At 42.9% G+C, this 12,225-nt stretch overlaps 1 protein-coding gene across 2 annotated transcripts in view; it reads right to left on the reverse strand.

Moving 5' to 3' along the window:
• Positions 1-12,225, reverse strand: part of PRKG1 (protein kinase cGMP-dependent 1) — a 1,426,855-nt gene that overhangs the window by 1,301,816 nt on the left and 112,814 nt on the right. The gene's annotated exons all lie outside the window — the stretch shown is intronic.

Below are 12,225 nucleotides of genomic sequence, written 5' to 3' on the forward strand. Positions count from 1 at the left end.
ATTTATTTTTACAAGTAGTAAGTGATGTTGTCATATAAGGACATTCCTATATAATAAAACCCCTGTGTCTCTGCGTTCTGTCCCTGTGTGTGAGTGTGTGCCCGTGCTTTGCGCTACTGCGCATGTGCCGCAGGGACAGCCTGGGACAGGAGCAGGACGGGCCAGGGGGCTGGCTGGGTGTGCATGCGGTGGGCGAGTGCATGCGTGCAGCATAAATGACGGACCTAGAGCCCTTTTTTAAACAGGCTAAGGTCACTAGTGCAGCCATAACTGACTAAGTAAGCCAATAACAGCATCCAGGAGTTTATTTACCAACCAAAAAGAAAGAATGTGGTACTTCAATAGAACTGTTCTAAAGATTCTAATGAATGAACTGAGCATAACTATGTGCTGTACTTTTTTTTAATGGTGCCCATGGTCTCCTTATTTTAGTGCATCAAGTTTCAGCACCAATAAATCAGCATAGTGGACTTTAGCATGATGCTTTGTTGGCCAAAGTATTCCCTACCATAGATTAGAGCCCGATGAAGCCCACAAATGTCATCCATACTCCCGTACAGGGTTCTCAACTTCTTGGATATCAAGTGCACTGTCCGAGTCCACCGCATGCCCATGTTGAGATCACACTGTCCTGACACTGCCTTTAACCCTTACACAAGCCTAAGCCTCATTTGATACTTAACATTAACCTATTGCTTACATTTTAACTTAAAGGAAAGGTTCAAGCAAAATAAAAAAATGAGTTTCACTTACCTGGGGCGTCTACCAGCTCCATGCAGCCATCCTGTGCCCTCGTAGTCACTCACTTCTGCTCCAGTCCCCCGCTGGCAGCTTGCCGACCTCGGAGGTCGGCGGGCCGCATTGCTAACATTTTTACGCATTCCCGCTAGTGCAGGAACATTAACACATACGTTTTTACGCATTACTGGTTCAATGCGTAAAACTTTACGCATTGAACCAGTAACGCGTAAAAATGTATGTGTTAATGTTCCTGCACTAGCGGGAATGCGTAAAAATGTACGCAATGCGGCCCGCCGACCTCCGAGGTCGGCAAGCTGCCAGCGGGGGACTGTAGCAGCACTGAGTGACTACAAGGGCACAGGATGGCTGCATGGGGCTGGTAGAAGCCCTAGGTAAGTGAAACTCATTTTTTTTATTTTGGTTGGACATTCCCTTTAAGACTAACTCTAAAACTAGTGGCACAAAAAAAAAAAACAGATCTAGCATGTACTTACTGTAATTTTGAAAAGACAAAACTATTAGTAATGTAATCTACAAAGAAAGTTTACTATGCTGAGATCCAATACACTGGGATCACAGTGCCATAAAAGTATCATTTCCCTGAATGATATAGTTCTATCTTGGTTCTATCTAGAGGTATCTAGAGGACACACATATGAAAGCACTACATGTAGAAATGGGCGCAATATAATGGTAATAGAATGTACGTGATCCATCTAGAGGTCCCTAAATTTAGGTTTAACCACTTGAGGACTGCAGTGCTAAACCCCCTTAGTGACCAGGCCATTTTCAGTCATATGTGGCACTGCAGCTTTAAGACTAATCTGCAGATCCGCACAACACTGCCCACAAGTGATCCCCCCCCCCCTTTTCTCCCCACCAACAGAGCTCTCTGTTGGTGGGGTCTGATCACTCCCCCATGTTTTTTTTTTTTTTTTAATAAATACTGTTGTTGTTTTTATTAAAAAAACCCTGTCTCTTTAATTATCATCCCTCTCTACCTCCCCACAGCCAGCCAATTATGGCGATCCGCTGTCATAGGCTTCTGCCTATGAGAGCCGATCGCTCTCTTGTCCCCCAGGGGGACAGCCGTGTCACACGGCTGTCCCCAATGCAGCGCTGCTGCTGATCGTAGCACTGCACAGAGTAAATAGACAGCGTGATCACCGTCTAACAGTCTCCCGAGCGGCAATCGCCGCTCGGAGACTGAAGGCGGGGCGGAGCTCCGCCCCCCCAAGCAGAAGATGCGCGCGCAGCGTGCGCGCGATCTCCTGCAAAACAGAGCCCCAGGACTTTACGCTAATTGGCGTTAGGCGGTCCTGGGGCTGCCGCCGTGGCCACGCCCATCGGCGTGACGCGGTCGGCAGAAGGTTAAGAAGATGCTAGCCAGGTGTTGTCTACAATGTCTAGCCAAATCAGGCAACAATCTTATGCCTACTGCAGCGTAAGAAGTCTATAGAGGCAAAGATCTAATTAGATAGGTCAGAAATTAAATGAAGTAGCTGAGGATTCTCATGGATCCAATTACAAGCTGCACACATTTGCATACAATTTACTGTACCAAGAATTTTCATCAACTTTTATTAACAATTATTAAAGCCAACCTGTGATTTAAATAAAATAAAACTCTAGATACTTACCTCTAGAGCAGGGGTAGGGAACCTTGGCTCTCCAGTTGTTAAGTAAATACAAGTCCCACAATGCATTACAGGAGTCTGACTGCCACAGTCATTAATAAAGGCAAATACATGCTGGGATTTGTAGTTCTATAACAGCTGGAGAGCCAAGGTTTCCTACTGCTGCTCTAGAGGGAAGCCTCTGGATCCTCCAGAGGCTTCTCTGATCCTTCTTGAGCCCACCGCTGGTCGCCAGGACCATCTACTTCTTCAAGGCCGCTCTCCTGTCCATTAATGAGTGCAGGCCCACTGATGGCTCACGCTTGCCCAAAAGCACAGAGTCAATCCTGCACAGAGAGAATAGCCCTGCACATGCAGCTCCCTGCTACTGGGCAGGCAGGGCCTGTTGCATTGTGGCTGCCCTTGTACACAGAGGAAGTGCACCCGCACTAACCTATTAAGAAGGATAGAGGTAAGCTCTGGATTAGCCTGAGGCTTACCTTTACTAAGGTAACTCCACATTTGTCTTCAGGTTTACTTTAAAATCTCATCTATCTTTAATGACTATGACCCTGCTGGTCATTTGGATATACCTCTTATTGTTGGGTTCATATTTGTATGAATGAACAGCCTCAAAATTCTATTGTTGTGACCATTTAGACCTCAGCAATGTAAAAATCTTGACATAATATGAAATATTTGCAGAATCCAGACGCAATGCATTATACGCAACAAAGAATAAAGTTGAATTGAGTGACTGACATTTTGAGTTAAGCATGGTATATAGTATGTATTGGGTACCCTGGCATTGTTCTTTTAACCAATTAGCAGCTTCAATAGAGCCATCTTGTTTGAGATAAGTATGTTGCTTTTGACCTCAGTGGGCAAAACGCGTTGTGCTGTAAATTCCTGGAATGCTTTGATCTCTCTTCTGCTAGCAGGAAATATAGAAACTGAAAGCAGAAGTTCTGTTATTGTCTAACACTGCCCCCTACTGACAAGTGGCCATAAATACACATTACAGCAGTGCTATTTGGTAGCAAGAAAATGTAACAAATAAGAAATAAAAATTGTACTAAAATAAATTGGCATGGAGCACTTGCGAGTCTCTAAATAAATTGGCTGCTAAAGGGTTAACACTCTATGATATATTGGAGCCATGTTCTAAAAATTATCTCTACACTGACCCACGATGAATGAACATCAGTTCCATGCAAATGCAGATGAAATGTACACATTAGTATTGCCAGGCTGCACTCACTCTAAATGAGGATTCAAATGTCAATATTCCAAACAAGCTGCAGATAAGTGTCTGTGAGAGTAGTGTGCGATCGGCTGGAAAAAGATATATGCAACTCTTGAGATCGCCAATGTCTTTGTCTCTGAAGAAAAAGAAAAGTGCTATTAAAATTTCTTACACAGTTAGCCTGTACTAAATACCATTCAGCTGCGTTTGTCCACTAATTATCCTGCCTTAATAGGGTTCTGCGTTTTGTTTGTAGTGTATTAAGCCATTACCATTCTTTCTGTGGCAGTAAAGTAACATCCCTGTTCCATGAATGAGACCAGTAATCAATAAAATGAACTCATTGTTTTGGTTATATATTCAGCCTGCGCATTTGGACATTATACAGCCAGTCTTAATGTAATTTTGATTCAAAACTTCTTAATTTAAACGTAAAACACTAGTTAGATAACAACAAGAAAAAACCCATCTCAGACAAAAGACTAGATAGATCTCCTCGGTGTCAGCCCCAGTACAGATGTCTTTATGATTTTACATCTCACCCACTTCAAGAGCTTTACTAATATCACTGGAGGGCAGAGGGGGCTCTTCAGGCACTATGGTGAGACCAGAATTGAGAGTGATCAGAAAAGCACCCCCACTCTGGCTAAATAGGGATCCTCTGAGACCCCATACACATTGCCCTAGTGTGTAAACTTAAAAATCAGTAAATGTACAGGGGGTTCCAACATTTTATTGTCAAGTCTTCTGGCTTCTTCTAAGGGGCCCTCATCTTCTTCAGCAACCTCGATTGCAGTCTGACTCCTGTCTTATTGATCAACTATTGTTGATAGAAAGCATTGTGGTATGTTGCTTGCTTTCTATCTTGCTTGAAGTAAGTGATGTATGGTCCGGTGCTAGTGGTGGAGCAGAAATGCAGACATCAAATCAACAAATGTTGATTCCGGTAATACCTTGAATGACCAACGGTACATGCATTATTGCAAACCATGTACAGTTAGTCATTAAAGATATTACTGGAATCTATCGTAGATTCTCTGGAGAAGATCCATCGCTTCTGTTCAACTTGCAGCTTACCTCCAGCTCTGCCTATTTGTTTATAGTTGGCTGGGTTACGGTGGCTACAAGACTCTCTAAGGAGGAAGGGACTATGCTTGTTTTTGTTTTTTTCTGCTGTTCAGAGCAGATATACTTACCAATGTTATGTTCCAACTGCTATTTCTTTCCAGTATCTGTTTTCTGCATGCATGGGAGCTGCCACCTAGCTGCTGATGTCAGCACTATATACAGAGATGAGATATTCACAACATTTTTAATCCAGTCATGCAGTTATCTAAACCTGGTAAATGAAATAGTGATAGCAAATTTCTTCTGTTGTGACTGTGATAGTATTGGGGAAGAGGGCTTTGGCTTCTATTTACTTTTCAGGAAACAGTGCTGTATTTAACAAGCTGTTTGACAAGCTCATTTGCATTGATAACAATGCTATTTTTTTAACAGTTGCTGTACAGTTAAACAGATGTGGTCTTTAGAAAATTTGTTAGTAGGACTAGTACTATATATATATATACATATGTTTTTGTCCCCGTATCACTTTAGGTATGCTTTAAATAATACCAAATGATCACTTTTCTATTACATTGTTGCAAACCCAGCAATCCTTGCGGACTGAGCTTAGTGGCGTAGTGGATAGCTCTCTTGACTTGCAGCTCAGGGTCTTTGGTTCAAATCTGGGCCAGGACCAAATCAGCATGGAGTTTGTATGCACTACCTGTGTTTGTGTGGCTGTGTTCCTCATCCCAGAAAAAAAAACAGATCAGTTAACTGCCTGCCCCCATATTGGCCTTACACTGAGATATACATATAACTACAGTAGAGATTAGATTGTGATCCCCTCTGAGAGACAGTTAGTGACAGGACTATATACTTTGTAAGGTGAAGCGGTAGATGTCAGCACTATATATATATATATATATATATATATATATATATATATATACATAACACATAAAAAAAACTGTATACAGTACTGTACTTTGTAAAACCTTTTAAAAATAACAGAAAAAGTTCCAAGAAAAGTTTAAATGAAAGTAGGCATAATTCAATATGCGTTTATCGTTTATGACTTGGGAGTACTTAACAGCTACTTTATTGTGCTCTAAAATTGAACGGTTTCGTGGCGTGAAAGCAGATTAATGCGCAATGTAGAAAATAAATATTTTATGGTAACATTTTGTCTCCTTTCATATGACAACTTTGTTTCCTTTTTGGCTACCAGGATATATTATCTTTTTACCATAACAGGATATGCGGTAAACACCACGGAAACAGAAATGACTATAGGTTACGGAATTTTCAGTAAATCAATGAGGCTTCATCTCATATTGATAATCCCTTTCATTAGAGGTCTGCCCGGCAATGACATTGCCCATGGACATTCTGATTTTCCATGCCTGTATTAAAATAAGATAAGATGATTATCTGTGTGAATGGTGAAGCACAGCATGCTGATGGTACAATCTGCATCCAGCAGCAGCAGGTCAGGCAATACACAGAATGCGGTCACCACAGCAAGAAGACACATTTTACAGGCATCAGTCTTTTCTGGGGAAGTTCAATCTATGTACAAATATCAGAATTGTTTTTCCTTTTAATAACATGTTGTCTTTTGTTGCCTTCAGTTTCTTGGATAAATAATTACTTGTAATAATTCTGTTTCTAAAGACGCTGACAACTATTTGTTATGATCGCTTCTGCAGCGTTTACTGCTGACTGCAGTGGTATTGCAAACCAAACAGTTCTAATGTCATTACATGCATTTGCTTGCATAGTTTGGTTTGCACTTAAACTAGTTGCTGATTCCATCTGCAGTCGCTCTGAAGTTAATGACAGTTTAATATGCTTTTGTGTAAACAAACATTGTCTGCTGCAGTGGAGGGGCGGTCCCTTTCCTGCAGGCTGCATATCATTGTCTGCCTTTTCCTGCTATCAGCCTGTGATTAATTACCATTCACTTGTGTGGGAATCTGCAGGTCTGCTCCCATTGGATGACCTCAGTATAAAGAACTGCTTCCTGCAATGTCTCATGGGCTATCATAGTTTCAGACTCTATCTGTTACTCTGCTCGTGCCCCACCTCGTTCCTGGTCCGTGTGGACTGCGCTGACTCCTGCGAAGGGGTCAGCGAGTCCTCCTAGTTCTGCTCTTGTTCTAGAAGTTGCTACTTGCTTGTCTTGTGTCATATATTGGTTCATCGCCAATATATACGCATACTTGCGCATTTTGTTATTATCCTTGTATTCGTGTTACGTTAATATATCAGTGTCGCTGATATATACGTACACGAACTGTTTATTTCCTGTGTTCAGTTAGTCAGTTTTCCAGCACGTTTTGGTAGTTTGCGCGTATCGTGAACACCCGTGCTGAGCTAGTTATCCTGTTCTTGGTCCTGTTTGTGGATTGCGTTCATCTCTGCGAAAAGATAACGAATCCTTCTGAATCCTGTTCCTGGTCCTGTTTGTGGATTGCGTTCATCTCTGCGAAGAGATAGCGAATCCTTCTGAGTCCTGTTCCCTGTATTACTTCAGTCTTAGTCAGAGTTCCTGCTTATGTCATATATCGGTTCATTGCCAATATATACATATGTTAGTCAGACGTTACGAATAGTTTCATTGATAGCTGTAATTGTAATACGCTAGGAAAACATACTTATTGTATATTTATCTGTGTTACGTTCATCTATCTCGATCCTGCTATTTCCTGTCTCTCCTGTCCTGTCTTTGTGAGGCACGCCATCGCCGCAACGCATTGGCTGCCTCATTCCAGTCTGTCTGGTTTTGGACGCTTGCTGTCGCTAAGTAATCGCTAGCTAGCAAGCGTTCATTCTGTCTACCTGTCCTGATCTCCTCAGTCCTGGTTTATGCGCTCAGCGCTACTTTGCGCTGAGACGTTATTACGAAAGTGTTTGTGGCTGTTCAGATCTGCACCGGCTCTGTGCACCACAATCTCCTATTGGAGTCAGTCCTCTCCTCCACTAAACTGGGGATATCCTGATCCCTTGTGCTGGTGTGTGTACCTCCTTCACGTCAGCTTATGTGTTGTATGCTGACTGTGGAGATTACACCTCCAAGCTTAACATTATGATAGCCCCATTACCAATCCCCATTGTGGGGGGGGTTCCCAGCAAAAATGACACTGTTTGTTATGGTTGCTGTTCCTTTAAGAAATTTGAGAAGCTCAATTCTGAAACAGAAAATGAGTTTTTTTCTGAATGTGCCAGGTTCCTGGCCAATCCTGAGCTCCAGGCTACTCCTGTTTCAACGTGGGCCCCCCAGCTAGTTTATGTTTTATTTAAGGGAAGATTGTTTCAGTGGGCCTACGATGTCTTGGATCATACCAATTTAAAAGAAAGACCACTGGAATTTCTAGCGTTTGTGATCCATAACTGGCTGCGCAAAACCGATTTGCCTAGCCCTTTTGATAAGCTCCTGGCAGCTTGTCAATCAGCTGCTCCTTCTACTGCCTACAAAAATAATCAGCAAGCAGATAATTGTTCTGATAACTTTTCTTCTGCTAAGGCAGCAGGGTCTAAAGCCAAACGTAAACGCTCCAAAAGAAAAGCGTTACAATCAGCGGAGTCGTTGCCCTTGGCGACTGCGCATCAGATCTGTAATGAGACTCCGCCAGTAGCAGATAATGAAATTCAGTCACCATTCAGGGGAGTCAAATGGACCTATGAAACTACTAATGAACTTTCATTGCTAGCCAGGGAAAATAAAAGTTCTTGTTTAAATGAATTATCTGAATATGATTATGAAGATATATTACAGAGTATTGAACAGATCAATTTATTCGTGCAGCAAGGGAAATTTGCATACACTACAGTTCAACACTTGCTACAGGTATTGGAAATCCTTAGGAATAAGAAATCGGCCAATTACCTGCTAAATAACCCAATGTATGTTTCTGCCACTAACACATTTGCAAACTATGATCAGCCGGAATGCTCAGCTGTTAAATATGCATGGGATCCTCCATTTGAGAAAGGAGAGATGGAAGCCCTGGTCTATGAATGGAAGAAAGATGCAAGTTCATTTTGTCAGTTTTACAGTGCAAAGAGTGAATTAGTATTGAATGCATGCATTAAGTCTGCCTATAACCTAATAAAAACCGGTGTGTGTGGGTATGACTTTGTGGCTCCATTGATCGATGTGTGGAGAATGATTCTGGACGATTTTTATGCGATTCAATCAGTTGATACCAGGGAAGACACACTGTCTAGTGGAGATTGTTCCACTTCCTCAGTTCCTGAGGACTCGCCTGCTTCAGCACCTTTGGCTGATTCAGCGAGTGATTCAGAGCTCCTTTTGTGTGAAATTGAAGTTCCTGTAATTCCACCCTGTACCATGGATAACTCAGTGTTACTTCCCAGTAAGACAGAAATTACTAATACTTCCTTAATCTTGCCATGCACAAATTTCTCAGCAGAGGACCCAGAGGTCCTGCTGACTTCTGAGTCCAGCTTAGCCAGTACTCATGAGTCTTTGTTCAGTGAAACAGACACCAGAAAAATCTTGCCTGTCTCTGCAAATACTTCTGCAGAAATTACCTGTGTTAATAAAGTTCAACTCCTGTCTGATCCAGCAGATGCCAATAGATGCACTACATCAGTTTCTGAGTCCCAGCAATCCTGTCCAGGAATCTCAGAACCCCAACATCTGAATTTTCCAATTTCACAATTGAATGGTGATTTAGATGCGCAAACATTGTGTTTTGATCTTCCTGTTTCTACACCTCACTCTAGTCTCATGAATAACTCACAGCGTCTGCTATGTGAGTCCGAAATCGCAGAATTATTACCGTGTTCAGAAAATGTTCCAGTGAACTTGCCCTGTACCATGAATTGTGCAGTAGATCTCTCCAATGAAACTCAGGTCACAGAATCATTATGCTGTCCAGCAGGTGCTTCCATGGTTTTGCCCTGCAATGTGGACTGTTCGGTGATCCTGTCCAGTGAAGCTGTGGTCACAGAGTCTTATGCTTCACCCAGTACTTGGGATACTTCAAACCCTCTAGCAGAACAGTCTGAGGCACTGCTTACCTCAGTTGGTGTTACAGTAATATTCACTTGTCTAGCAGCTGTTTTGGAATTACAGTCTGCTCTAATAAAACTTGATGAATTTCTGCCCAGCGAAGCAGAAGCCATTGAAATATTGTCCTCGTCAGCAAGTGTGTCAGATACCTTGCCCTGTACACAGTCTGATTTAACCAATGTTGTTGAGTCCCTCTCCAGTGTTGTAACAGCCGAGGAACTCCAGCCCTGTCCTCTGAATGTTTCAAAAGTCTTGCCCTGTAACATGGATAATTCTGACTCGCTGGAAAAAATAATAGAAATCTCAGAATTTCAGTCCGGGTTAATGAGTGTTTCTGAAACCCAGCCCTGTATCCTGGAAAATTCTGGTTCTCTGGCCGGTGTGGCAGAAATTCCTGAGTCCCCTTCCTGTCCAGTGAGTTACTCAGTTTTGCCTAGTTCAGTGGGGATTGCTGCACTACTGACTTGTTTTGCAGCCCTTCATGAGCTCCAATCCAGTGTATTTGATGAGTCTCTGTCTAGTCCAGAAGAAGTTATGGGAACCCTGTCTAGTTCGGTGCATACATCAGAAGATTTGTCCTGTCTTGTAAATGCCCCTGAACATGATTTGTTAATAACTTTGCTGGAATCAGAGACATCTAAGTCTAATCCTGCATTTTTTAGTGACAATCCAGTAACTGTGAAGTCTAGTCATGATGATTTTTTTTTGCCCAGTCCTGGTTTCGGTCCTACCTTGACTGACTTTGAGGTTTGCAGTTCCTTGACATGCCCAGAAGTCTCTCTTGTGCCAGTGTGCCCAGATGTGCTTCGTATGCCAGAATGCCCAAGTGTGTCTGTGTTGGCGTGCTCACACGCTTCCCTAGTGGAGACATGTTCTGATGTTGCCGGTTGGCCTGCATGCCCGGAGATGGTTCTGGTCCCTAAAAACCCTGATCTTGATGTTTGTCCTTGTGACCCTGACTCTAGAGTTGCCCTGGGTTCCATAGGGGTTCTTGATGGTTCTCCATGTGAGCCTAAGGGGCGTTCTGACCTGTGGGGATCTCTTTGGAGCTTCCAAGTGTTCTGGGAGATCTCTGAGGAAACTTGTCCTGGTACCTTGGACTGGTTCAACGGTGGGTTTTGTGTTGGTGGGGACAGTTCCGGTGGGCATTGCAAAGGCTTTGGCGTTTTTGGACAGTCCCGGGAAGGCGGTGGGTATCGCTCAGAGAGTTTCTGGGGGCTTTTCTCTGGAAGTCGTGGTTCTGATGGGTATCACACTGAGGCTTGTAGTGCTGACGGGCATGGTTCGGTAGGTTCTGGTTCCAATTGGTCTAGTTTTGGTGAGACTGATTTGGGAATTTGGTTTTGTCGGACGGATCCGACCTTCATGAATTTTCAGTCAGATCAGTTTGCTGGATTTCCCACTTCTGATTTTTTGGTTTGGGTGGTTCAGGAGAAATATGTCAGTTTTCATAGGCGTCCAGAGGCCGCGTTTAAGGGAGGGGGTACTGTTATGATCGCTTCTGCAGCGTTTACTGCTGACTGCAGTGGTATTGCAAACCAAACAGTTCTAATGTCATTACATGCATTTGCTTGCATAGTTTGGTTTGCACTTAAACTAGTTGCTGATTCCATCTGCAGTCGCTCTGAAGTTAATGACAGTTTAATATGCTTTTGTGTAAACAAACATTGTCTGCTGCAGTGGAGGGGCGGTCCCTTTCCTGCAGGCTGCATATCATTGTCTGCCTTTTCCTGCTATCAGCCTGTGATTAATTACCATTCACTTGTGTGGGAATCTGCAGGTCTGCTCCCATTGGATGACCTCAGTATAAAGAACTGCTTCCTGCAATGTCTCATGGGCTATCATAGTTTCAGACTCTATCTGTTACTCTGCTCGTGCCCCACCTCGTTCCTGGTCCGTGTGGACTGCGCTGACTCCTGCGAAGGGGTCAGCGAGTCCTCCTAGTTCTGCTCTTGTTCTAGAAGTTGCTACTTGCTTGTCTTGTGTCATATATTGGTTCATCGCCAATATATACGCATACTTGCGCATTTTGTTATTATCCTTGTATTCGTGTTACGTTAATATATCAGTGTCGCTGATATATACGTACACGAACTGTTTATTTCCTGTGTTCAGTTAGTCAGTTTTCCAGCACGTTTTGGTAGTTTGCGCGTATCGTGAACACCCGTGCTGAGCTAGTTATCCTGTTCTTGGTCCTGTTTGTGGATTGCGTTCATCTCTGCGAAAAGATAACGAATCCTTCTGAATCCTGTTCCTGGTCCTGTTTGTGGATTGCGTTCATCTCTGCGAAGAGATAGCGAATCCTTCTGAGTCCTGTTCCCTGTATTACTTCAGTCTTAGTCAGAGTTCCTGCTTATGTCATATATCGGTTCATTGCCAATATATACATATGTTAGTCAGACGTTACGAATAGTTTCATTGATAGCTGTAATTGTAATACGCTAGGAAAACATACTTATTGTATATTTATCTGTGTTACGTTCATCTATCTCGATCCTGCTATTTCCTGTCTCTCCTGTCCTGTCTTTGTG

This window comes from Hyperolius riggenbachi, chromosome 10 (assembly GCF_040937935.1).
Source record: "Hyperolius riggenbachi isolate aHypRig1 chromosome 10, aHypRig1.pri, whole genome shotgun sequence".
Lineage (NCBI taxonomy): Eukaryota > Metazoa > Chordata > Amphibia > Anura > Hyperoliidae > Hyperolius > Hyperolius riggenbachi.